Consider the following 23,150-nt stretch of genomic DNA (forward strand, 5'->3'; position numbering starts at 1 on the left):
CTGCGAAGTAGTTATGGCAACTTTAAAAGAACAAAGAGTGTGTGTGATATTTTGTTTCCTGCTTAAAAAAACTGCAATGGAGACACACCAAATGCTTCAGGAAGCTTTCCAGGAGGACGCTATGAGCCGCACACAGGTTTTCGAGTTGTTTGGGTGCTTTAAATGTGGTGATACGTGTGTTGAAGACCAAGCTCGTTCTGGACGCCCTTCACCATCGCGAAATGAGGAGAACATTGAAAAGGTCCAAAAGATCACCGAGGATCGTCGCCAAATGATCGACCAAATTTCAGGAGAGACAGGAATCAGTTGGAGCTCGTGCCAGCGGATTTTGAGTGAGGATTTGCACATGAGACGTTGCTGCTAAATTTGTTCCGCGCCTTCTAACACACGAGCAAAAAACCATCGGCATGAATGTGTGTCAGGACTTGAAAACAGAGATTGTACGTGATCCAAACTTCTTGAACAAAGTCATTACAGAGGATGAGAGTTGGTGTTACGGGTATGACCCAGAAACCAAGTAAGCGTCAAGCCAGTGGAGTACTCCCAACTCTCCCACACCAGAAAGAAAAGCAAGGCAAGTGAGGTCAAATGTGAAAACGATGATTGTTGTCTTTTTTGATGTTCGTGGAATTGTGCATCGGGAATTCGTACCCCCTGGCCAGACTGTTAACCAGCACTTTTGCTTGGATGTTTTAGGGCGTCTGCGAGAGGATGTGAGGAGGAAACGCCCGGAACTTTGGCGATCAGGTGACTGGTTTCTGCATCACGACAACGCTCCAGCACACACGGTTTTACGAGTGACCCACTATTTGGCATCTCAGAGGTGGTCTGTCGTTCCCCACGCTCCGTATTCGCCGGACCTAGCCCCGTGCGACTTTTTCCTATTTCCACGAATGAAAAAAAAACGCTAAAAGGGGAGCGTTATGACGATGTGGAGGCGGTAAAAACAGCTTCGCAAAGGGCACTGGACAATATCAAACTTGAACAGTTTTAAACATGATTCCAACAGTGGGAAAAGAGACTTGACAAGTGCATCGCATGTAATGGAGAGTATTTTGAAGGTGACTGAAGTAATTTTGTAAAAAGGTTCATCAATAAATTTTTTTATGACAACAATCTGTTTTCTTTTGGATCCTCCCTCGTACATAAAGCCAATACACAGATGAATGACAGCTGTGCCTGCTACAGTGTGGCCGCACCAGAACATAGATTTTGGAACTGCACGCTCTATGAAGATGTGGCGGGTAATGGACGTCAGGTATTAAGGATGTTGGATCCCAAAGCAGCGCCATGGACCGAGTCGACCTGCCGCATTTTGGACGATACTTCAGCCGCAATATCGAGGAAGGTCAAGGAAGATTGCATGAGGTATTCAACCATAAGTCAGCATGCTACCATCCCGCCTAGACAACATACTCTGCAGATGCAGAGAAGATAACTAAGGTCGGTGACTACCGAATGAAATACTTCCCGAAGAATCTACACTGCGCTGCTGCAAGTGATCATAGAAGTATGGACTTCAAGACGTAACAGTGATGGGTGGAATTGCTTGCTACAGTGGAAACTCTGCTGACGTGCTGCTCGACGCTCAAGGAATGCTGCAGATACTGGCTGTTGACCGGGGTACTGTAAGGCCGAATCCAGTAGAGGAAAGAACTATCTGCGAGTTAAATGCACCAAAATAAGTGATCAAACAGAAAACAAGTTTTGTTGTGCTTATAGTAGCATTAGTACTTAGGTAACTGGTTAAGGTTATTATTGTAGTTTTGTAATAGTAGAAGTAGTTGTAGGACTTTAAAAATTAAGTATCACAAATAAATAGTTAATACATAATTTATTACTGTCCAAGGAAATTTGATTTGTATGGCCTATTTTAGCTTTTCAGATAACAGGCTGTAACTATGATAAAAAATAAACTAATTAATTAAATAAGCCTGCATCTCTTTTGCCCAACTGAAGAACGAATACTCCCTCTCTAGTGATATCGATGTCGATGGGATGTTGTACTTAAGGCACAAGATTAAATCTAACATTTTAAATAACAGCCGGCCGAAGTGGCCGTGCGGTTAAAGGCGCTGCAGTCTGGAACCGCGAGACCGCTACGGTCGCAGGTTCGAATCCTGCCTCGGGCATGGATGTTTGTGATGTCCTTAGGTTAGTTAGGTTTAACTAGTTCTAAGTTCTAGGGGACTAATGACCTCAGCAGTTGAGTCCCATAGTGCTCAGAGCCATTTGAGCCAAATAACACTATTATTGCAGGTACATGCCTTCTTGTGTAACATCAGTTCACTTGCATGTAACAAGACCAAAGTTATCTGTTTAACGATCACACACAAACTTATGAATTTGAAAGATATTTTACGCGCAGCCAGTAAAGGAAGTATGGCTCGTCGCTGTTGACAAGCAGTCATTTGGAGAATTAGTGGGTCGTGTCGTTTAAATGCAGTTGCGTACGCTCAAGGAACTCAGAACTGTGGCGGGAGATATGGGCTTCAGTTACTGCCACTTTGTCTGTCAGAAAGCAAACGACTTTACCTCGTTATTTTCTTGTTTTCATCTTTGTTCTCTCGCCTTTATAAGACACGATGGCCTCATAAATCCATTTAAGATACGTCTTTACAACCTGTTTCTTCTCCTTTTGTCTTCTTGCTCAATAAGCAGTTAACCGTTTTGCGTCTTTATCATTTCACAGAAATTCCCTTAATAATTTTTTTATTTTTTTGTAACCGGTGGCGAAAGGCACGTAAGTGACTTGCTCGCTGAGAGTAGGAAACAATGCACCAAGTGCAGTCGGAGTGAGATTTCCTTTTGAGCAACGGTGGGCTGTGTTGAAGTGCTACTGGAAGTGCAAAAAGACACGACGACAGTGGCCGAATGAGTCTGGAACTCGACCACTAACATATCTTACAACTTCTCGTATTCCGGATAAATTTAAAACCGACCGTACTCTTTGCGATGTGCACAATTCGTAATCAGTCCGATCACCAACAATAACAAGTTCAGCTACCAGTTCTACGGTCTTTAAACAGTTGATATTATCACCGAAAAAATCTGATCTGCATGCACGCGAAAGTTAGCTTTTTTGATCATGCGTTTGAAGGTTTTTGAAGGCTGCACAGTCGAAAAAGTGTTCGCTCCAAGATTACGGCACAATCGGAAGGAGAACGCCGAGAATCTAAGGCTTCAGTATTGCGAGTAATTTGAAGGAATGGTTTACGGGATCCATAATAGGCTGGGGAAGTTATCTCGTCTGACGAGGACCACTTCCAATTGAATGGTAGCATAAGTAGAGGACTCTTGCAAATCCACATGTTCACGTAGAAAAGGAAGCGAATCGAACGATGCTTCAGGTGTCGTGTAGACGGTCATGGTGCAATTTGATTGGCCCATTCTTCTCTAAATGTACCGAACTGTTTAGGAGTACCTCTATATTCTTCCACCACTGATTTTTCGATCCATTCGAGATCTGTTTGGGGAAGAGTGGTCTTACAACAATAGGATGCTGTTTTTACTGACAGCGGTGTTTAAGAGATCACTTGTACGATACTCTGTATAAGTCGAGGAGGTACTTCTGAGTACTGACCGTGACTTCTGATATCGGCTGCGAGAACAATTTCTTGATAGCCGAGAACTGCGCGTGCAAGTGTTTGCACTCTAGCCAGGCCTGCATTTCCTAAGCTTTCTGTTTTCTAATGTAATTCGCTAAAGCCTGTTAGCAGCAATAAATTTCCGATGGGATTCATGTCGGGTGATCTGTGTGGCCACATCTTTCCATGGATTTGTCCAGAATGATCTTGAAACCAGTCGCGAATAATTGTGGGCTGGTAACATGGTGCATTGTCACCCACAAACATGAAGTCCATGAATGGCTGCAAATGGTCTCCAAGTAGCCGACCAGAACCATTTCCAGCCAATGATCGGTTCAGTTGGACCAGAGGACCCAGTTCATTCCATGTAAACACAACCAACATCATAATGGAGCCATGACCAGCTCGCAAAGCACATTGTTGACAACTTGAGTCCACGGCTTCGTGGTGTCTGCGCCACACTAAAACTCTACCATTAGCTCTCACCATCTGAAATCGGGACTCATCTGACCAGGTTTTACAGTCGTCTAGGGTCCAGCCGATATGGCCACGGGCCCAGGAGAGCCGCTGCAGGCACAAGCGTCGGTCGTCTGCTGCCACAGCCCATTAACGCCAAATTTCGCCGCACTCTCCTAACGGATACGTTCGTCGTATTCCCACCTTGACTTCTCCGGTTATTTCACGCAGTGTTGCTTGTCTTTCAGCACTGACAACTCTGCGCAAACGCCGCTGCTCTCGGTGGTTAAATGAAGGCAACCGGCCACTACGTTGTCCTTGGTGAGAGGTATTTCATGAAATTTGCTATCCACGGCATGCTGTTGACACTGTTGATTTCTGAATATTGAGTTCCCTAATGACTTCCGAAATGGAATGTCCCGTGCATCTGGCTACAACTACCATTCTGCGGCCAAAGTCTGTTAATTCCCGCCAAGCAGCCATAGTGACGTCGGACGCCCTTTCACATAAATCCCCTGACTAGGAATGACAACTCCGCCAATACACTGCCCTTTTATACCTTTTTTCGTGATCCTACCGCCGTCTGTATATGTGCTTTCACTATCCCATGACTTTTGTAATCTCAGTGTATTCTGACAGCTACGTCGATATGCAGTATAGGTAACTTTGAATTTCTTTGACTGACTCTACAGCAGTCTTACAGATATCCAGGCAATACCACAGGTCAGTAAGAGGGCGAGTGGTTACAGACTGACTTAGCTTTGTAGCCAAAAAAAGTGAAACGCGTCTGGTCAGCAAACATTCCACTTCAAAAACGTATACACAAGACGAGTTATCCCAGGAAAGTGAATACAGATATCTTCTATGATAGAGCTAAAATAGATAATAACGTAAGTCAATCTGTATCAACAACATAGGAGGTGCTCCCATTAACTTTGGCCGCCCAAAACAACATTTTGTCAGCAAGCAAAATAAAGTGTCGTGCAAATGTTGTTTAGCTACCAGCTGGGTTCAAATGGGTCAAATGTCTCTAAGCACTATGGGACTTAACATCTGAGGACATCAGTCCCCTGGACTTAGAACTACTTAATCCTAAATAACCTAAGGACATCACACACATCCATGCCCGAGGCAGGATTCGAACCTGCGACCGTAACAGCAGCGCGGCTCCGAACTGAAGCGACAGCAGGGTACTAATCAACATGATTATATCTCTTTTAACTTAGTTCGTTACAAAGATCTGAACAGCAGTACGTACACTCCTGGAAATTGAAATAAGAACACCGTGAATTCATTGTCCCAGGAAGGGGAAACTTTATTGACACATTCCTGGGGTCAGATACATCACATGATCACACTGACAGAACCACAGGCACATAGACACAGGCAACAGAGCATGCACAATGTCGGCACTAGTACAGTGTATATCCACCTTTCGCAGCAATGCAGGCTGCTATTCTCCCATGGAGACGATCGTAGAGATGCTGGATGTAGTCCTGTGGAACGGCTTGCCATGCCATTTCCACCTGGCGCCTCAGTTGGACCAGCGTTCGTGCTGGACGTGCAGACCGCGTGAGACGACGCTTCATCCAGTCCCAAACATGCTCAATGGGGGACAGATCCGGAGATTTTGCTGGCCAGGGTAGTTGACTTACACCTTCTAGAGCACGTTGGGTGGCACGGGATACATACGGACGTGCATTGTCCTGTTGGAACAGCAAGTTCCCTTGCCGGTCTAGGAATGGTAGAACGATGGGTTCGATGACGGTTTGGATGTACCGTGCACTATTGAGCGTCCCCTCGACGATCACCAGTGGTGTACGGCCAGTGTAGGAGATCGCTCCCCACACCATGATGCCGGGTGTTGGCCCTGTGTGCCTCGGTCGTATGCAGTCCTGATTGTGGCGCTCACCTGCACGGCGCCAAACACGCATACGACCATCATTGGCACCAAGGCAGAAGCGACTCTCATCGCTGAAGACGACACGTCTCCATTCGTCCCTCCATTCACGCCTGTCGCGACACCACTGGAGGCGGGCTGCACGATGTTGGGGCGTGAGCGGAAGACGGCCTAACGGTGTGCGGGACCGTAGCCCAGCTTCATGGAGACGGTTGCGAATGGTCCTCGCCGATACCCCAGGAGCAACAGTGTCCCTAATTTGCTGGGAAGTGGCGGTGCGGTCCCCTACGGCACTGCGTAGGATCCTACGGTCTTGGCGTGCATCCGTGCGTCGCTGCGGTCCGGTCCCAGGTCGACGGGCACGTGCACCTTCCGCCGACCACTGGCGACAACATCGATGTACTGTGGAGACCTCACGCCCCACGTGTTGAGCAATTCGGCGGTACGTCCACCCGGCCTCCCGCATGCCCACTATACGCCCTCGCTCAAAGTCCGTCAACTGCACATACGGTTCACGTCCACGCTGTCGCGGCATGCTACCAGTGTTAAAGACTGCGATGGAGCTCCGTATGCCACGGCAAACTGGTTGACACTGACGGCGGCGGTGCACAAATGCTGCGCAGGTAGCGCCATTCGACGGCCAACACCGCGGTTCCTGGTGTGTCCGCTGTGCCGTGCGTGTGATCATTGCTTGTACAGCCCTCTCGCAGTGTCCGGAGCAAGTATGGTGGGTCTGACACACCGGTGTCAATGTGTTCTTTTTTCCATTTCCAGGAGTGTATTTTTTAATAGGACCTAATACTTTTTATTCGCTAATCCACATCCTCCCCTCAAGATCTGTACAAATAATGTATCACCGCGCACCATTCCGGTTAACATGACGATATTAAAAATGTAACAGAAAACTGAGTTTTATTCTCCTGTGATAGCACACAGAGCACGCACCCGAAGGTTCAAGTGGTTCAATTGGCTCTGAGCACTATGGGACATAAGTGCTGTGGTCATCAGTCCCCTAGAACTTAGAACTACTTAAACCTAACTAGCCTAAGGACAGCACACACATCCATGCCCGAGGCAGGATTCGAACCTGCGACCGGAGCGGTCACGCGGTTCCAGACTGAAGCGCCCAGACCGCACGGCCTCACCGGCCGGCCGCACCCGAAGAAGAGCTGACAGTAAATAAATGTAAACACAAGGAAAGCACACTGCTCATTCAGTCAATCGACTTGTTGCAATGATTGATCTAGTAACAGTTTTCCATAGATGTGTAACTTTTCTACCTTCGATTCGTTGTTGTATATTGTACGCACACGAACCTTGTATGGCAGAGAGTTGCTTGAATTATCAATGTGTATTTTCCCTGTTCTACCATTTGTTTACTCAAAGTCAGTTGTGTACGTTTTCAAAAACGTCATGTTTACGTGAATGGTACACTGTAATACTTTTTGAACAAATCTTGAGGAGGGAAAGCAGTTCACCGAATAAAAATTAAGGGGTGTTGTTTATAAAAGATGCAATGTTACTCATACCTTGCTAGGGAACAAAGTTACAAGAAAGGCAGTCATGCTGGTTTATGTCCTCCTGGCATACACTGATCAGCCAAAACATTATGACCACTGACCACCGCAACTTAAGATGCCTCCTGATGCTGTTGCGGGCACGTGACGCGGTAACAAAAGCATGTAAGCGGATCAGACACGGACGGGGGATCACCCTAGCGAAGATATGGGCTGCAAATGGGGAAATCCACTGAGATAACTGACTTTGACAAAAAAAAAGCATTCCGTCGTCAGGCCACGAGTGGCCTACCGGGACCATCCGACCGCCGCGTCATCCTCAGTGGAGGATGCGGATAGGAGAGGCGTGGGCTCAGCACACCGCTCTTCCGGCCGTTATGATGGTATTCTTGGCCGAAGCCGCTACTATTCGGTCGAGTAGCTCCTCAATTGGCATCACGAGGCTGAGTGCACCCCGAAAAATGGCAACAGAGCATGGCGGCCTGGATGGTCACCCATCCAAGTGCCGACCACGCCCGACAGCGCTTAACTTCGGTGATCTCACGGGAACCGGTGTATCCACTGCGGCAAGGCCGTTGCCCACTGACTTTGACAAAGGTCAGGTTATTATTACGCAGATCTTGTCAACGAATATCTCAAAAACGGTGAAGCAGGTCGAATATAATCTACGGAAAGAGATTGAAGGACAGTGAAACTACCACTGGGTGCTAAATCGTTGGCCGTCCACTACGCTTCACAGAACGTGGGGCTCAGAGGCTCGTCTGCTCTGTAAAGTAGGACAGATGATGATCTGTGGTATCTCTGTCTAAAGAACACAATGTTGGTGCACGCACAACTGTTTCAGAGCACACTGTTCGTCGTACATCGTTGAACATGGAGTTCCACAGCAGATCAGATGTTGACCCAACAACATTGTCAGTTACGATTACAGTGGACGCGGAGCCATCGGTATTCTACCGTCGATCAATGGAAACGTGTCGGCTCTTCAGACGAATCAAATTTTTGCTACACTGTTTCGATGGTCGTCTCCACAAATGCCGTCATCGAAGTGAACGGCGGTTCGAAACATGCAGCGCGCCACGGACACAGGCGGACGGGAGTATTATTTTGCAATGGGAGACATTCTCCTGTGCTTGCATGGAACCTGTGGTAATAATCGAAGACATGCTGACAGCTGCGAAACACCTGCATCCCTTCATGCCATATGTCTTCCCCGACGGTGATGTGAACTTTCAGCAGTATAATTGTCCGCGTCTCGGAGCCGGAATTGTGCTACAGTGGTTCAAGGAGCATTATAGTGAATTCACGTTGATGTCTCGGCGACCAAATTCGACCGATGTAAATCCTCTGGAACCCATCTGGGTCGCTATCGGGCGCCATCATCGCGTACGCAAATCAGCGGCCCGTTATTTACGTGAATTACATGACGTGTGCGTAGACATCTAATGCCACATACCTTCACAAGCCTACCAAGAAACTGTCGGATCCTTGGTATGCAGAATCAATTATGTATTTCGATCCAAAAGACGGACAAACAAGCTATTAAGCAGGTGGTCATAATGTTTTGACTCATCAATGTAATGAACAACATTTGCTTGATACATTTGTTTTCCTTCTGGACAAAAATTATTTGGTGTGTCAAGGTAAATGGAACACACTGTTTATTCCATGAAAAATTTTTGGAAAGAGAAAAGGTCTGACTTTCGTGAAAAGATTTGTTTCAGAGTAAGAAACGAAATAGATTAGAGAAACATTTGACACGTCTTTGAATGATGTTCGAAATCATGCAGTGTAAATGAGGCGCCCTAGAATTTTCTCTAATCCATTTTATTTCTTACTTTTAGGCAAATCATACCACAAAAAAATCTGAGCGTCCTTTTTTAAATTTTTTTAAAAAGTTTTCCTCAGAAAGCATGAAGTATATTATATTTAAATAGGGATTGGTTGCCTGGAATTATTAGGAAAAGCTGAGCTGTTTCGATCTAAAACCGGATACTTATTTTATTTTTTCAACATGAAAGAAACAATTCTAAGATTTTTGCACAATGTAATTTTTTATGTGCAAAATAGCTAGGCATTGAAGAGATGAACTTTGACACTGCTTTTATATAGCTAGCGGCAGCTATTCGTGAATTATTTCAATTTTTCCTCAAATAACTAAGTTCATCTTAGTGATTTACATTACTACCAATTAGTTCAGCATGTTTTGGAAAAATAGACCTCATACTGGTCAATTTGATACGCCATTTATTTAATTACCAGTCTTCCTATGGCTATGAAAATTCGAACAAAAATCCATTGTGTAATTTCTAGGGGGTCTTCTTTTTGTTCCGCTCAAACATTTGACCAAAAATATCCAATCACTGCAGCAGCCGGGTGTTTATTTGAGACTTTTAGATGTTTGATGTGAATTACGGTGCATATAAGCGCTGTTTGCAATCTGTACATTGAGCAAGCTGTGATGGAAATCAAGGAGAAATTTGGAAAGGGAATTAAAGAGCAGGGAGAAGAAATAAAAAAATTTTCAGTTTGCCGATGACACTGAAATTCTGTCAGAGACGACAAAGGACGTGTAAGTGCAGTTGTACGGAATGGGCAGTGTCTTGAAAAAAGGATATAAGATGAAAATTAATAAAAGGAAAATAAGGATAATAGAATATAGTCGAATTAAATCAGACGATGCTTGGGGAATTGGATAAGGAAACGAGACACTAAAAGTTGTAGACGAGTTTTGCTATTTGGGAAGTAGAATAACTTATGATGCCGAAGCAGAGAGGATACAAAATGCAGAAAATCATTTCCAAGAGGACGAATTTGTTAACATCGAACTTAAATTTAAGCGTTAGGAAGTGTTTTCTAAAACTTTGTTTTGAGTGCAGCCTTTTACTGAAGTGAAACGTGGATAGTGAGCAGTTCAGGCAAGAGGAGTAAACAGGCTTTTGAAATGTAGTGCTACAGAAGAATGCTGAAGATTAAATGGGTAGGACGCGTAACTAATGAAGAGTTACTGAATAGGCTTACCGACAATCATTCTTCCCACGCCCCATTCTCGAGTGAAACAGGAATGGGGGGATCAGTCTTTGCTATGAGAGGTACCCTCCGCCACACACCGTTGGTGGCTTGCGGTGTACGATGCAGATGTAGAATTGAGAATAAAAGAAAACTATGGTATAACTTGACCAAAAAAAGAAATCGGTTGACTGGACACATTCTGTCAATTAAGTACTGGATGGAAGTGGTGAGAGGAGGAAAGGGTGGTTAAAAATTGCAAAGGAAGACCAAGAAACGAGTACAGTAAGCAGGTTCAAATGGATTTCGGTTGCGGTACTTATTTGGAAACGAGGAGTCTTGCACAGGACAGAGTAGCGTGAAGGGCTGCATCAAACCTGTCATCGGACTACAGATCACAGGAACGTGAGTTCTGTGGGAAATGAATGAAATATTAACACTGGACTCGTTAATGTAGAAAACGGTCCTACACTGATTTGCAGTCCAACGTAAATAATAATAACACGCTTATTACAAACGCTCGTTCTTGTGAGATGGGATGAGCGGTCGAGAAGTATTTGCCTGCCGGCTTCGGTGGTCTAGCGGTTCTAGGCGCGCAGTCCTGAACCGCGCGACTGCTACGGTCGCAGGTTCGAATCCTGCCTCGGGCATGGATGTGTGTGATGTCCTTAGGTTGGTTAGGCTTAGGTAGTTCTAAGTTCTAGGGGACTGATGACCACAGATGTTAAGTCCCATAGTGCTCAGAACCCAACCAAGTATTTGCCTCGTTACATACGGATCATCTTCATTAAGCCTTCCGCACAAAGCACACTTTCTTTGGCTGCAGAAAGGAAGATCATTGTTGGTATCAGATCGCGATCCTATCCATTAGGGTGCATTTAACAGCAAATATCGGTCATCGGTGGTCACCTTGCAGTGGCACAACGAGGAAAGCTATAAATCAGAGGAACTCAAATTTTTAATGGCCAATAAAATTAATTGCAACATCGACGGGTACCAAAAATTGAACCGGAAAACCTTCGTAGTCAGCGAATTCTTCTAAAGTGAAGAATGCAAGAAAACCGATAATAGCTGCTATACGAAACAAACGCATCTTTAGCATCACATTTCATAACTTACAATTGCTGCAAGGAAACTCTGTCAACTAAGAAAGGGATAAGAGCGCACAAGACGAATGATTTCAACATCCAGTGAAGCTTGTTCTTCTTCACAATGGTTACATTATTGTAGATTTCGTTTCCAAAAAGCTACTTAAACTGTACAGCCTTTCCATAAGACGGTGTGATACTGAAATTTCATTTCCGTATTGCGTTGTTGACCAACACAATTTATAAACTTGCACGGCTATAGATCCGTTAAACTGTTGTTCGAGCAGCAGTCTCGCGTAATCAAGGACAAAAGCGCTGAGATACAAGTAAAGAGATGCTGACTTACCAAACTCCTCCTGATCCATCTCTACTCTTCGCCAGGAGAGCTGCACCAGCTGTGGACTGAACAGTAACCACGATGTCTCCGAACACTAGTAAAAGTCTAGCAGAACTCTACTGAGCCACTTCTGAACGCCTGCTCGCGTACCGTACGTGCTACGTCTGACGATCCTCATCCACTGAAGCCACCTTCCAAACTGGCGTTGCTAATGACAGTGCGTATGTAACCCCACAGAAATGATGTGTCAAAAGCTTTGTTTCTGAGTCAGCCAAATGACACAGTGGTAGTGAATCATCTAAGCATTCCCATGATGGGCCTAGAAAATCAGTTCATAGTCCCGCTGACGCATGTAAATGTCGTAAATTCCCAGGGTAGAAGTCCAGATCGTTGCTAGCCTGTTCGTAGTCCGTCACTGGGTATTACGTGTGACCAACGAATTAATTTCGTAACATTTCTTATTTTATGAAATTTTCGATTCGTTTCCAGATTGGCTGTCTCAATCTCGAGTGTTCGAGTGCGGTAATTTTACCTGCAGTCCCACACAAACGCAATTTAGAAAACTTTAAAAGTTATTAGTTAAACCTGCTAACAGATCTACGGTAGGAAATAGGAGTTGTTTTCATTGGGTGTAAGCTAAGCCAGAGAACATGATTTTTGTGTTTCGTAAACTATTGTATGTGCACGGGTAAGAAAATTCAAAACATCTAAAACATTAGATAAAATTGTTTTAATACCCTTCAGTAAACTTCGTACATGACAACTACTTAGTTTAGTTTAATATGAAAGCATTTTATAGCAAACAGACGACGAATTCCTCGGAAAATAATTCTAGCCGATTGTTAGCGTTGAAAAAATATTAAAACGAAGCTTTCTTTTTTGGGCATAACTGACTTCATGACACACAAGCAAATGCCATAAGCTGTCAGCTGGTACAAGAGAATTTTCAAAAGCGTAGAAAGTGGTTCATGCTGCTGTGTGAGTAACGTATTCACAAACGAGTAAATCTGGAATTATTACGATAATGATCAAATCATGTTGCAAGAAAGTAAGCAGGCGTCTGACGATTAGTGTGTACCTGCCGCAGTCTAAAATTCCTGTATGTTAGAACGGATTGCAAGCTGTGTTCTTAGCTGTAAAAAGAGTGTTAAAATATGCGAGACTCGGTTCTCAAGAAACAGTAGGCGGAATTGGTACTGCGTATCTAGCCACAGTAGGCTTTACAGTTTTTGACCACCCAATCTCTGTAGCATTCATGATGTTCCATATAACTTTTTATTTTTTCCCGAAGCGCAGTCGAGACTGAATGCCAGCAATTTTCTACAAATGAGGAGAAATACTGGAGGGGCATGAATGTCTATCACTGTCAGAAGAGACTTCGAACTAGTAATTTGATGAGTGGTTTGAAGGAAGAAAGTATTTCATTGAGTGTAATTGAAATTACTTTGGAGCAGCAAACTAAAATGTACAGCCCAACTACCTTACCAGTACATTTTATAAGTAGACAAATAAATGACGGAAATTTATTTTGCTATTCTTTCAAAAGCTCTTCTACCAAGATGAGAAACGCAACTAATTCTACATCTTATCGGATATCAGCAAGGGTCGACCTTATCCTGAATAGATGTTTAACCTAAATATTTTAACTGAGGCTACCAACTTAGGAAGGAAGAAAGGCCTCCTTTAGCACGTATCTCGATCGGTGAGAAAAGAGGTTGTCATGCAAGTTTGGGAGTTCAAAAAAATGATTCAAATGGCTCTGAGCACTATGGGACTTAACTTCTGAGGTCATCAGTCCCCTAGAACTTAGAACTACGTAAACCTAACTAACCTAAGGACATCACACACACCCATGACCGTAGCGGTCGCGCGGTTCCAGACTGTAGCGCCTAGAACCACTTGGTCCCCGCGGCCGGAAAAAAAATGTTCAAATGTGTGTGAAATCTTATGGGACTTAACTGCTAAGCTCATCAGTCCCTAAGCTTACACACTACTTAACCTAAATTATCCTCAGGACAAACACACATACACACGCCCGAGGGAGGACTCGGACCTCCGCCGGGACCGGCCACACAGTCCATGACCCAAAGGGGTTATTGAAATCTTTAGGCTGAAAGAGCAGTAGAACTAAATACTCTGCATACAAGTGTCTTTAAAAATAAAATCAAGGCTTGGAGAATACGAAATTAAGCTTGTAAACCGGCTATCATGAACAGACGAAAGAAGCGCTCATAACAAAGGAACTGAGGACATGTTGCCAGATACACTTAAACACGTAACCGTAAAAATTCTAGCAAAAATGAATCAGTATATAATGTTCCCCTCCCTGTTCCTTAGAACAGTACAAGGATCTAATTTATGATTAATATAAGTATAGCCGGCCGAAGTGGCCGTGCGGTTAAAGGCGCTGCAGTCTGGAACCGCAAGACCGGTACGGTCGCAGGTTCGAATCCTGCCTCGGGCATGGATGTTTGTGATGTCTTTAGGTTAGTTAGGTTTAACTAGTTCTAAGTTCTAGGGGACTAATGACCTCAGCAGTTGAGTCCCATAGTGCTCAGAGCCATTTGAACCATATAAGTATAATATTTATTCATTTCTCTCCTAGCGTGTATCTCAGCACACAGGGTCCGCTAGTTTTCACGATTTGGTAGATTGTATTTTAACTTACATGGTGACCGGATGCCTTTCCTTTCAATTCAGTACTCGGTTACTCTAAGGGAGGGAAGTCCCGTGCACAATTTTCCTGTGAGTCATGGAAACTTCGTTACATGTGTTATCGTATTTTCTGAGGTAGAGATAGGGGACCAGGCCAGCATTTGCCTAAACGAGGGTGAAAAACGTCGATCAGTTGTAAAATTTTGGAACACGTAGTATGTTAGAGTATAATGTCTTTTCTGGAGACTATAAATCTACTCTGTAGGAATCAGCATGGGTTTCGAAAAAGACGATCGTGTGAAACCCAGATCGCTCTATTCGTCTACGAGACTCAGAGGGCCATAGACACGGGTTCCCAGGTAGATGCCGTGTTTCTTGACTTCAGCAAGGCGTTCGATACAGTTCCCCACAGTCGTTTAATGAACAAAGTAAGAGCATATGGACTATCAGACCAATTGTGTGATTGCATTGAGGAGTTACTAGATATCAGAACGCAGCATGTCATTCTCAATGGAGAGAAGTCTTCCGAAGTAAGAGTGATTTCAGGTGCGCCGCAGCGGGGTGTCGTAGGACTGTTGCTACTCACAATATACATAAATAACGTTATGGATAACATCGGAAGTTCGCTGAGGCTTTTTGCGGATGATGCTGTAGTATATCGAGAGGTTCTAACAATGAAAAATTGTACTGAAATGCAGGAGGATCTGCAGCGAATTGACGCATGGTGCAGGGAATGGCAATTGAATTCAATGTAGACAAATGTAATGTGCTGCGAATACATAGAAAGAAAGATCCTTTATCATTTAGCTACAATATTGCAGGTCAGCAACTGGAAGCAATTAATTCCATAATTTATCTGGGAGTAGGCATTAGGAGTGATTTAAAATGGAATAACCATATAAAATTAATCGTCTGTAAAGCAGATGCCAGAGTGAGATTCATTGGAAGAATCCTAAGGAAATGCAATCCGAAAACAAAGGAAGTAGGTTCCAGTACGCTTGTTCGCCCACTGCTTGAATACTGCTCAGCAGTGTGGGATCCGTACCAGATAGGGTTGATAGAAGAGATAGAGAAGATCTAACGGAGAGCAGCGCGCTTCGTTACAGGATCATTTAGTAATCGCGAAAGCGTTACGGAGATGATAGATAAACTCCAGTGGAAGACTCTGCAAGAGAGTCGCTCAGTAGCTCCGTACGGGCTTTTGTTGAAGTTTCGAGAACATACCTTCACCGAGGAGTCAAGCAGTATTTTGCTCCCTACTACGTATATCTCGCGAAGAGACCATGAGAATAAAATCAGAGAGATTAGAGCCCACAAAGAGGCATACCGGCAATCTTTCTTTCCACGAACAATACGAGACTGGAATAGAAGGGAGAACCGATAAAGGTACTCAAAGTACGCTCCGCCACACACCGCCAGCTGGCTTGCGGAGTATGGATGTAGATGTAGAAAAACTACCTAAAAACCGCACTCAATGCGGGCGACGTAGCAGACCAATGTTCACTAATCCGTTTCGCGGTTTCTATTCAGGTCTGACTCTCCACGCGTCGCAAGGTAACTCCCTGCGCAGTAATGTATATCAGCAGGTCATTCGTCTTAGCGCTCTGATATCTGACAGTACCAACGGAATCGACAACAATCGATTACAACAGTTTATTTTCTTTCCTCTTTCTTCCTACAGACTGAAGTGACGCAGTGGCTGCCGGCCGCGGTGGTCTCGCGGTTGTAGGCGCGCAGTCCGGAACCGCGCGACTGCTACGGTCGCAGGTTCGAATCCTGCCTCGGGCATGGATGTGTGTGATGTCCTTAGGTTAGTTAGGTTTAAGTAGTTCTAAGTTCTAGGGGACTGATGACCAAAGATGTTAAGTCCCATAGTGGTCAGAGCCATTTTTTTGACGCAGTGGCTAATATATAGGATTCATATTAGGGAGGAATGTGGTTCACACCCCTGTCTGGCCACCCAGATTTAGGATTTCCGTGATTGCTCTAGATCGTTCCAGACAACTGCCGGGGTGCTTCCTTTGAAAAGGGAGCTACTGGTTTCCTTCCCCGTCCCTTCGTAATCTAAGTTTGTGCTCCGACTCCAGTGAGCGCGCTGTCGACGGGACGTTACACTCTAATCCTCCTTCTTACTTTCTACTTCTTGTTGGGAGCAACTTCTCTAGAGAAACATGTTACGACCTTGGTAAAAGGTTCACGCATTGTGCTAGAATTCCTGTGGCTCTAAATGAGGAAACCAGGAAGCAGAAACTTATGTGCGAGGGCGGACTCTGGGTGCGCAGTAGCGGCGAGTGCGGGCCTCGTTCCAGTAATGCCGGTAATCGGGGCAGCCAGCCTCCCCTTCCCTCCATCACAGAGCGTACAGCACAACGCTATCACCATTACACCTCCCACTCTCAAAACTTGCCCATACTGGCTTCCGCCTTCTACTGGACAAGTCCACTGCCTGCTGCGGAGATGGGAGTTTGCGAGCTGAGTGCTCGCAGAATTTCTGTCGCTGTTGTGGAGAAGCGAGACGGTTCTTTCACGTTCGGGGCATTGGCACTAAAATACCAGCCCGCCATTCTGGTTCATCGTGTTTTAACTGTTTGTGTATTCGTTATATTGTCTTCTTTCGGTATTTTACAGGGTGTTTAAAAAATGACCGGTATATTTGAAACGGCAATAAAAACTAAACGAGCAGCGATAGAAATACACCGTTTGTTGCAATATGCTTGGGACAACAGTACATTTTCAGGCGGACAAACTTTCGAAATTACAGTAGTTACAATTTTCAACAACAGATGGCGCTGCAAGTGATGTGAAAGATATAGAAGACAACGCAGTCTGTGGGTGCGCCATTCTGTACGTCGTCTTTCTGCTGTAAGCGTGTGCTGTTCACAACGTGCAAGTGTGCTGTAGACAACATGGTTTATTCCTTAGAACAGAGGATTTTTCTGGTGTTGGAATTCCACCGCCTAGAACACAGTGTTGTTGCAACAAGACGAAGTTTTCAACGGAGGTTTAATGTAACCAAAGGACCGAAAAGCGATACAATAAAGGATCTGTTTGAAAAATTTCAACGGACTGGGAACGTGACGGATGAACGTGCCTGGAAAGGTAGGGCGACCGCGTACGGCAACCACAGAGGGCAACGCGCAGCTAGTGCAGCAGGTGATCCAACAGCGGCCTCAAGGTCCACGTATCGTCTCATGCGCCAGAGTTTACACCTCTATCCATACAAAATTCAAACGCGGCAACCCCTCAGCGGCGCTACCATTGCTGCACGAGAGACATTCGCTAACGATATAGTGCACACGATTGATGACGGCGATATGCATGTGGGCAGCATTTGGTTTACTGACGAAGCTTATTTTTACCTGGACGTCTTCGTCAATAAACAGAACTGGCGCATATGGGGAACCGAAAAGCCCCATGTTGCAGTCCCATCGTCCCTGCATCCTCAAAAAGTACTGGTCTGGGCCGCCATTTCTTCCAAAGGAATCATTGGCCCATTTTTCAGATCCGAAACGATTACTGCATCACGCTATCTGGACATTCTTCGTGAATTTGTGGCGGTACAAACTGCCTTAGACGACACTGCGAACACCTCGTGGTTTATGCAAGATGGTGCCCGGCCACATCGCACGGCCGACGTCTTTAATTTCCTGAATGAATATTTCGATGATCGTGTGATTGCTTTGGGCTATCCGAAACATACAGGAGGCGGCGTGGATTGGCCTCCCTATTCGCCAGACATGAACCCCTGTGACTTCTTTCTGTGGGGACACTTGAAAGACAAGGTGTACCGCCAGAATCCAGAAACAATTGAACAGCTGAAGCAGTACATCTCATCTGCATGTGAAGCCATTCCGCCAGACACGTTGTCAAAGGTTTCGGGTAATGTCATTCAGAGACTACGCCATATTATTGCTACGCATGGTGGATATGTGGAAAATATCGTACTATAGAGTTTCCTAGACCGCAGCGCCATCTGTTGTTGACAATTGTAACTACTGTAATTTCGAAAGTTTGTCTGCCTGAAAATGTACTGTTGTCCCAAGCATATTGCAACAAACGGTGTATTTCTATCGCTGCTCGTTTAGTTTTTATTGCCGTTTCAAATATACCGGTCATTTTTGAAACACCCTGTATTTGCAAGTTAACGTCCTATTGATAACAAACTCGTTATAAGTGGCCCACCAAAACTAGACATAAGTCGCAATACTTTATATCGGAAGGCATTTCATAGCTTGCCTTTTAGAACTTCTTGGTATATCGTTATTCAGAATGTTTTCTTCGACTTTACCTCGGCTTTATTAAACGTCGATTTTTTCGCTACTTGTCAGCTACGACGGTCTGACAAAAAAGAAGAGAGACTGTTAAATTTACTAGGGGATTCTTTGTCGTTGTGTATAAGTGTAAGGTTCCTCTTCGACCTCGAACGGTGTCTTTCTGTAGTGACAAGTCTCATCGAAGTCGTTCAACTCAGTGGCATTGTATGACTTCTTACAGTCCGTCGGATAATGTATTCGAGACTGGACACAAAAGAAATGCAGCTAATGGTGCTAATTTGTGCAGTTACCTAATTCGCTCAATTACAGGTGACCCGTTTGAGTCCACACGCAGCTAGTTCTTTATAGTGCTCAAAACTTTTCCGCGTATCATTTTCCGTAAGGCTGCGCAGGATCTCCATTGAATTTGACCTCCGTCGGAGCGTAAGATCATATCTACAGTAAACTGATCACTCACTGCCACTGAGTTGAGCGACTTTGATGAAAGTTGTAACAGCATAAGGACACAGTTCAAGTTCGAAAAACCGACATGTACTCACACACAGCACCAGTGTGACAAAAAGCAACGTGCGATGGTGTCCCTAATAAGACTTCAGCACAACCGTAGTAGGTACGGTCTCAGTTGTCACACTCGTCCAGTCTCAAGTGTAAAAATTTAAAAAAGTCAAACGTTACATATGAAAGTCATAGACTTGAGCCCTTACCTACGATAGTTTTGATGAACTCATTAAGGACGTTATCATACGTTTTTTCTTCACACTGCTGAGTACATCATATCACGCTGTAAGCACAAGTTGTTGTGTAGTTTAGCTTGACAATGCCCGATGGGGCGAAAGTAACTAATCACTAATAATGAAATAATTCAAAAAAACTGCGTACACACGAAAAATGGCTTCTATTAAAAACTAAGTGGAAGATGGCTGTATTTCTCTCCCATCTTTCACCAAGTTTTTTTTTCTGTGAGGTCCTGAGACACCCTCCATTAGATGAGACATCAGGTATTCCTTCGGAACGGGGTACCGAGCGGCGTATGATTAGAGCACTTGGTTCTCATTCGAGAAGGCGATGGTTCAAATTCGATTTCAGTCATCCTGACATTGGTTTTACGTCATTTCTCTAAATCGCTTCAGGCAAATGCTGAGATGGTTCTTCTGAAAGGCCACCGTCGATTTCCTTCCCCATCCTCGAAACAGACTGAGCTTGTGCTCCGTCTTCAATAACCTCGAGGACGACGGGACGTTAGGCCTCAATCTCTTTTTTTCCTGAACGGGCACAGAGCAACAATAAACATAACTACACTCGAACAGTGAATTTTCGTTAACCCCTGGGTGCCTCCTCGTCGTCGTTTGGACGTTAACCCCTAATGTATCCATCTATCTTTCTTCCTTCCTTCCATCCATACATCATTCACTGAGAGCCAATATACCAGCTAGGAATTCCTGTGAGTTGCTATAACGACATTCTGAAGAACACCGCTGTCCAGGACGTATAGAAGTCTTCCTCTTTATTTCCAATCAGTGACTCCAAATACGACGGGTGTCTCTCTTATGGGTCGTCAGGTGCCTTTTCTCTGGTGTTCTGGCAGATTTTTGCAATTTCGTTTTTGCAACGCGTAACATGGGTCATCCAAGCGAATCCTGCTCGTCACGTCTTTATACGACGCTCAGCGTCGAGGGAAAGTGTCGGTTTGTTTCCCATGACAAACAAAATGTCTTTTAAATCGGAATTATACGTACCCATTCGACAGAGCGCACCTAGATAAATCTAGTGCGTTATTCATTTTATTGATATGTATTAACAGGTACAGTAAAGTACGAGGAATAACCGGTACTCCAGCAGCTAATGGGCTCCTCGCTTCTGCATAGTGGTAGCAGTCAGCACGATGGTGTCCCTGATGAAGTACTCGATATTCCTTGTGTTTTACTGCCCCTATTAACATAAATCGCTAAAATGAATATCGCAGTAGACTAATTTGCGACCGCTCTGTCGATTGGGCACGTAAAACTGCACTTTAAAAATTATTTTGTTTTTTAACGGGAAACAACCTGACGCTTTCAAAAAAAAAATGGTTCAAATGGCTCTGAGCACTATGGGACTTAACATCTGTGGTCATCAGTCCCCTAGAAGTTAGAACTACTTAAACCTAATTAACCTAAGGACATCACACACATCCATGCCCGAGGCAGGATTCGAACCTGCACCGTAGTGGTCACGCGGTTCCAGACTGAAGCGCCTAGAACCGCACGGCCACACCGGCCGGCCTGATGCTTTCCATCGACGCTGAGTGTCGCATGAAAGACGTGGTGAGCAGCATTTGTTTGGGCTTACTCCAGCTACACATTGCAAAAACAAAATTGCAAATATCTGCCGCAACACCAGAGACAATGCGCCTGACGCATTAGGAGAGACACCTTGTATATCCGTAGATTACTGATTTTGATAAGAAAGGACACTCTTCAGATCCGTTGTACAGTAAAAGAAAACAAATACACTAGAAATGTGCTGTGTACATTTACACACAGTAAACACACAAATAATACATGGAAATGAGCATACAGATTTCAAGTACGGTGCAGCATCAGATATTTACCAAAATGTTTCCGAATACAAGTATAAAGTCAAGAAATGAAACAGAGATTTGCCAGCAATATTACCTCAAATGATAGCAATGTATTATACGTACAACACGGTAAAGCGAAAATAAACACGATGGCTCGTTTACACCATACTGTGATACGTTCCGGTTCAATAAGAGCAGTATAGTTGACGACCGCTGCTAGGTATCGCACCTGCGTACACAATTTACAGAACGGTTGCAAATATGGCCGTAATTATCGTGGGTGTTATTGTAGCAGCAAATGTACGGCAAAAGAATAACGTATTCCTCCGCCGCGAACATATACAACAATCTCCACCGAGCTGCTTGATAATATACTGACAATGTGGTCGCGTTTCCTACATTAACAGTATGCAACATTCTGCATTGAACTTAGTTTTATTCCAAAAGTAAACAACCTGCCTAGATGAAGGAAAGGCATTCCTGGGGTGTGTACGCGGGGGAAAAGTATGTAGACTGTGACGTGCTATTTATTTTACGCGGATGCCTCACTGATGACAGAAAGAAACAAATCTGCAACTTAAGTGAAATATATTCATTAACCTCACATGACTTTGGTCCGCGATACGTCTGGAACTTGTGCCTTGCAAGTATTAAAAAAAAATGGTTCCAAATGGTCTGAGCACTATGGGACTTAACATCTGAGATCATCAGTCCTCTAGAACTTAGAACTACTTAAACCTAACTAACCTAAGGACCTCACATACATCCATGCCCGAGGCAGGATTCGAACCTGCGACCGTAGTGGTCGCGCGGTTCCAGACAAGCGCCTAGAACAGCTCGGCCACATCGGCCGGCGCCAGTATTCATATTGCTTCCTTAGCACTATCCTAGCCGGCCGCTGTGACCGAGCCGTTCTAGGCGCTTCAGTCCGGAACCAAGCCGCTGCTACGGTCGCAGGTTCGAATCCTGCCTCGAGCATGGATGTGTGTGATGTCCTTAGGTTAGTTAGGTTTAAGTGGTTCTAATGACCTCATATGTTAAGTCCCATAGAGCTTAGAGCCACTGAACCATTTCGAGCACTATCCTAATGTCCGCGCTTTCCTACCTGCCAGGGGGACGTTCAGCTAATTATTTGGCAACGCTGTTTTATTTTTCTCTCGTCGTAGACATAAAGTCTTTTGCCTGGGCTGAGACACAGACTTCTGGATTCTTCATTATACAAGACTTGAATTTTGTTAGCGTTTTCTCACCATACATTGGATCTTCGACAAAACGAGGATAATGGACTGTAGTCTACAACAACTTCTACATGACTACTCTGGAATTCACATTTAAATGTCTGTCGGAAGGCTCATCACACCACTTTCACTATATTTCTCTACTCTTCCACCCTCTAACAGCACGCGGGTAATACAAACACTTAAATCCTTTCGTGCGAGCTCTAATTTTTCTTATTTTATTACAATAAAAATTCCTCCATTTGTACATGGGTATCAACAGAATATTTTCGCATAGGAAGGAGACCATTGGAGACTGAAATTTCGTAAAGATTTCTCACCGCAACGGAAGACACCTTTGTTTTTATCATTGCCACCCCACCTCGAGTACCATATCCGTGACGCTCTCTCCCCTATTTCACGATAACACAAAAAGAGCTACCCTTTTTGAAAATGTTCGATGTGCTCCGTCAATCCTATCTGATACGGATCCGATACAATGCAGTAGTATTCCAGAAGAGGACGAATAAGCGTAGTGTAGGTAGCTCTT

The 23,150-nt window shown here is 44.5% G+C and overlaps 1 protein-coding gene and 1 pseudogene across 1 annotated transcript in view; both read right to left on the reverse strand.

Annotated features, from left to right (window-relative positions):
- LOC126248093 (b(0,+)-type amino acid transporter 1) overlaps positions 1 to 23,150 on the reverse strand; it is a 645,761-nt gene that overhangs the window by 569,230 nt on the left and 53,381 nt on the right. The window lies entirely within an intron of this gene.
- Positions 7,923 to 8,040, reverse strand: LOC126250371 (5S ribosomal RNA; annotated as a pseudogene).

This window comes from Schistocerca nitens, chromosome 3 (assembly GCF_023898315.1).
Source record: "Schistocerca nitens isolate TAMUIC-IGC-003100 chromosome 3, iqSchNite1.1, whole genome shotgun sequence".
In the NCBI taxonomy this organism is placed as follows: Eukaryota; Metazoa; Arthropoda; class Insecta; order Orthoptera; family Acrididae; genus Schistocerca; species Schistocerca nitens.